This window comes from Penaeus chinensis, chromosome 16, assembly GCF_019202785.1.
Source record: "Penaeus chinensis breed Huanghai No. 1 chromosome 16, ASM1920278v2, whole genome shotgun sequence".
Lineage (NCBI taxonomy): Eukaryota > Metazoa > Arthropoda > Malacostraca > Decapoda > Penaeidae > Penaeus > Penaeus chinensis.
The window spans coordinates 23,955,851-23,960,850 of NC_061834.1; the positions used below are offsets into that span (position 1 = coordinate 23,955,851).

General features: G+C 52.3%; 1 protein-coding gene across 10 annotated transcripts in view; it reads left to right on the top strand.

Moving 5' to 3' along the window:
* Positions 1 to 5,000, top strand: part of LOC125033572 (MAP7 domain-containing protein 2-like) — a 367,585-nt gene that overhangs the window by 79,614 nt on the left and 282,971 nt on the right. For 9 of the 10 annotated variants that reach the window (XM_047625192.1, XM_047625189.1, XM_047625195.1 and 6 more), the window contains exon 1: positions 2,500 to 2,549. The exons of the other annotated variant lie outside the window; for it this stretch is intronic. The gene's annotated coding sequence lies outside the window, so the exon portion shown is untranslated. Of the gene's footprint in view, positions 1 to 2,499; positions 2,550 to 5,000 lie in introns of those variants that run through there. 10 annotated transcript variants of the gene reach the window in all.

The following is a 5,000-nucleotide window of genomic DNA, read 5'->3' on the forward strand; positions in this document are numbered from 1 at the left end:
TTCGCCGTCATCGTCATCATCCTCATCCTCATCCTCCTCATCACCATCATCACCATCACCATCACCATCAATCATATCAGATAACATATAACACATATCATATATCATCATCATTATTTTTATTATTTTAATAACAAATGTCACAAAGAATTATGATGAAAATACTAAAAAGAACAAAGGAAGGAAAGGAACGAAAAGAAAAAAGAGCGCACTTAATTGAATTCCGAGTCTTGAAGAGATAAACCCCAAGTTAGGTGGATAATTGTCACTCTCGCAGAATTTACTGTATGGCTCCGGAGCTCTATTTCATCCGGAGACGCGCCAAACTTTTCGGTGGCATTAACCGTGCAAGATAATTGTTGAACGGGGGAAGAGAGATCGAAAAACACGGATAATTTAATATCGTCCAGGGCGCAGTGCTGAGTCACCGGTGCGCAGGTTGGTCGGAGTGCCCGCCCGGTGTCGTGGATAACGTGCTTAACGGATCTCCATTCCTGACACGAATTTTCCTGGCGGCAGCCTCCCTTGCTCTAGGGAGGCTGCGGCTCTCGGCTTCGTCGTCCACTCGGAGGCTTTCGACCCAGGAGGCTCAGTGACGAGGCTCGACGTTCCTTGCTAACGAGGAAAATTACTGCGCTGGGGGGAGGGGGAAGGGGCTGCACCTGTCATGGGCTCATTAGCAGCACGCAACTTTGCACCGATCGAGTCGCCTACGTAAACACGTAATGTTCCTGGACGCACGTCCGCACGCATGCGCTCATAGGCATGCTTCCACTAGCAAAGCAGCAATATCTTGAATGGTGATTCATATGTTTCTTATGCCAATTGTCAAGTTGCTTCGAATTGCGGGCGTGCGGCCGTGTTTACCTGTGCACTCCTGTAAGCGTGCACGTAACTGTGTGCGTGTGTCCCTATATCGGGAACATAGTTGTTTTGCGACTGACATCGTAATTTGTTATGGAAACAATAAGTAAGATTGTCGGAGCGATGTGGCCGTGATGTAGCGCCACATGCAAATTACTCATTTGCTTTTCAGTATCTCTTTTCCCAATGCAAACTGCGCTCTGGTTAAACGTTAGACGGAAGCATGTATGTTAAGGTAAAACAAAGAGCTTCATCAGGCGAAGGATTCTGTGGAGGTCAGCGCGAGGGCGGCTCGCGAGCGCCGTCGCGGGAGAGCCAGCGGCGGGGGATGAGTTTGCTTTGGGGAACATAGGCCGAAATCAGAAGCTTTGCTCTAGGGGTTAGGATGCGGGGAGAGTTTAGACATTTAAGAAGCTAAAGAGGGTGGTTGGAGAAGAAAAAAGGCATTCTTCGGGAGAGCCAGAGGCCAGCAGCGAGACGGGCCGTGCAAGTGAGCGTGTGCGGGGAGGCGGGTGGCCGTTCAGGAGGGACAGGGTTACATGGGGGCTGCACGCACATTCTTATCCTACCGACTCACCTATTAACCAACCCACCCACTCACCCAACCACACACCCACCCATCCGTCAACCCATTCACCCACCCACCCATCCACCCATTCATCCACCCATTCATCCACCCATCCACCCGTTCACCCACCCACCCATTCGCCCATTCACCCATTCACCCATTCATCCATTCATCAACCCGTTCACCCACCCACCCATACGTCCATTAACCCAACCATCCACTGTTCACCCACCCACCCATTCATCCACCCGTTCACCCACCCAACCATCCACCCAATCACCCACCCATTCATCCACCCGTTCACCCACCCAACCATCCACCCATTCAACCAAACCACCCATTCAACCAAACCACCCAATCACCCACCCATCCATCTGTCCACCTACCTACCTACCTACCTACCTACCTACCTACCTGCCTGCCTGCCTGCCTGCCTGCCTGCCTGCCTGCTTGTTGCTTACCTGCTTGCCTACTTACCCATCTACTTACCTCCCACCCTCCCTCCCTACCCTGTCTGCACACACACACACAAACAAACAAACAAAACCCAACAAACACACACACACACACACACACACACACACACACACACACACACACACACACACACACACACACACACACACACACACACACACACACACCTCTTGTCCCGCCCCTCCTCGTCCCGCCCCTCCTCGTCTCGGGCCTCGAACGCGCAGTGACCGAAGCCCGTGTTTGGGCGGCCTGACGGAGCCCCGACGTGGATGATGACGGAGAAGGGAGAGTCCTGGGCTTTTCTCAGATGATTAATTGATGTCATTGATTCCTGCTTGGTTATTTTCTGGATTCCTATTTTCTGCGAAGGGAATACCTGTGTTCAGCCGTTACTCTCCTGCAATTGCATCTGAAGTCCCGATGGAATTGATGCCTAAACATGCTAATGGGCGGGCGTTGTGTGTGGCCCCGGTGGCTGGGCGGGGACGAGCACGGGGCTCAGGCGGGGGTGGGCGGGGGCGGGGCGGGAGGTGCCTGGCCGGGCTGCGTGAGCGCGTTTAGGGGCCGCGCTGGAGCTGAGCTGAGGCAGGGTTAGTGTGGCTGTGGACGCCTGGCTGCGAGGGTCGCTGTTGCGCGTCAGGTACGACAGGCGCGGATGGCTCGTCGCATGCCCGCCTTCTGTACACACGCCCCTGGGGGTTTGAAAAGCCTCCCCGGGGGCGACATGTGGTTTCTGTGAACCTCGCCCCAATAGGGACGGGTTCGGTCGTTAGTGTCGCGTTGGCAGACCAACTATGAAGTGAACAACAAAATTTGTGAATAAGCTTCGTGAAACATTCCTGTCACTTGCAGATGTCGAGCCGCGCGGACGATAGTGTTGTGATGATTGTGGTTGGTTCTCCCATGTATAGTGCTGTGGTAACCTTAGTGAAGTGGCCAACACCTGTGGTGATACCGAGTGCATGCTGGACGCGGCCGACGTCCAGTATGAAGTGTGATCCTTACCGAATCATCCACCATTGTGATTACGATTGTGTTATCTTTGGAAGCCATTGTCACGAAATCAGTCATTGGTGACCGGAGAGAGAATGCAGCGCGATGGGCAAACCTGTCACCTCGGAAAGGAGAGAGATGTGTATTGATGAAAATGTCACCTGTCACTTTTTTGTTTTGGTGCGTGTGCGTGTACGTGTAGGTTTGTGCGTGCGTGTGTGTGTGTGTGCGTGCGTGTGTGTGTGCGTGCGTGTGTGTGTGCGTGCGTGTGTGTGTGCGTGCGTGTGTGTGTGTGTGTGTGTGTGTGTGTGTGTGTGCGCGCCTGTGTGTGTGTGTGCGTGCGTGCGTGTGTGTGTGTGTGTGTGTGTGTGTGTGTGTGTGTGTGTGTGTGTGTGTGTGTGTGTGTGTGTGTGTGTGTGTGTGTGTGTGTGTGTGTGTGTGTGTGTTTAACATCATGAACATACACATGCGTGCGTTCAGAGTCGCGGCTGAGCGTTTGTTGTAGCAACAGGTAAGATGACGTTGGCATTTGTGACGACGGTGTTCTTCAACAAGGGATCCTGGAGAGACCCAGAGTGAAATCATCACATGGAACATCAGCAAATATGTTACATAGTAACTCTTCACATGCCGGTGCACCCAGGAAGTATTCAATTAAATGGTATGCTTCCAGGACGAAACGTGTTATAGTCACATAAAATGTACGTTCATGTTTCCTTTGGTCTGCTCAAGGTGCATTGAAGTACGGACCCTGATCTCGTGTACACTTTTCTTGAGAGGACAGGTCCATGGATTGCCAGCGCCCACACAGCACAGACAGTGTGCAGCGTGGTTGCAAGTTCTCCATAGACCCTCTCCTTCTTCAGAATGCGATGTTGTTGATGTTAAAATTTTGTTTAAGAGCTGGGTGGCTGATGGGTGGGTCAGGTCGCAGGAGTGAGTGGCGGCGGGCAGGTCCGTTGCAGGCTCGCGGCCACCACAGCTTGCCTGTACGTGCCCTCAGCAACCCCGCTATAAAGAACCTTGTCGGACACCCCGCGGCTATTCTCCTCCTCCCCTTTCTCCTCCTCTTCCCCCTCTTCCTTCTCCCGCTTATGAAGTTCTCTCGGCTTCTGACGTTAAATGCTCCCTTAGCTCGGTGACTTACCGTGAGAGTTTCGCTCACCTTAACGCGGCTGCGATACCCGCGCCGACGTGAGGCCAAGCCCGCCGCGAGGGTACACACGGGGAGGGAGTGTTGCGTCACCGCCGGGAGATGGGCCGGGGCGGGAGAGCAGGTTGAGTCTTGGGCGGTGGAAGGAGGGCGGAGGGGGAGAGGGCGGTGGAGGGCCGAGTAGGCGCTGAAGGGTGGAATGCTGACCTGCTTGCATCCGCGCATGTCCCTTCCCTCCGCAGGTACTCGCTTGCGGTACCAGCGATGCCTTCCCTTCTCCTCCCTTGGTCTCCTGTAGACATTGGGCTTCCTTATTGTGCTGCTCAGACACCCGACGCAACCGCCGACCTGATGCACGTTATCTTAATGTATAGCATTAATTTTTAATTTGGACTTTCCTCCTAATATCGAAATTCAGATTTCTCTCGTGGAGGCTTTTGACTCCCTTTTATCTTGGAATTGGATCGTTTTAATGACGAAGCAAGATTGTTAATATAGAAACATAGATTTGGGGGTTGAAGACGGGATCGTGTCGACAGGAGGAGTGTGTGGGTATGCATTACGTTTGAGCGGGGTTGTGATTTGGGGCACGACTTGGGTACTTGCATGGTACGTGAAGGCAGAACTTGTTTGCAACCGCAGTGAATACGAGAGCAAGAACTTAAAATTCTGTTTCCTGTTGGAAAATGAAAACCTTTAGCTCTTTACATCGCAACAATATTAGTGTTCCTTATACTTGGATGAAGGAATGCCCGGAAAGGTCAAGGCAAGGGGCGTCTTAGGTCACGGTTGGTCACGGTATGCGAATTCAAAGGGATGCGAGAGTGAACACTGCGTCTGCAACCTTGGGTACACACCTATATACATAGGTGCAGGGTTTATATAATAATGGATTCTGCGCATCTGTTTATTTGTTTATTAGTCCTTGTGTACGAACGTGCATGT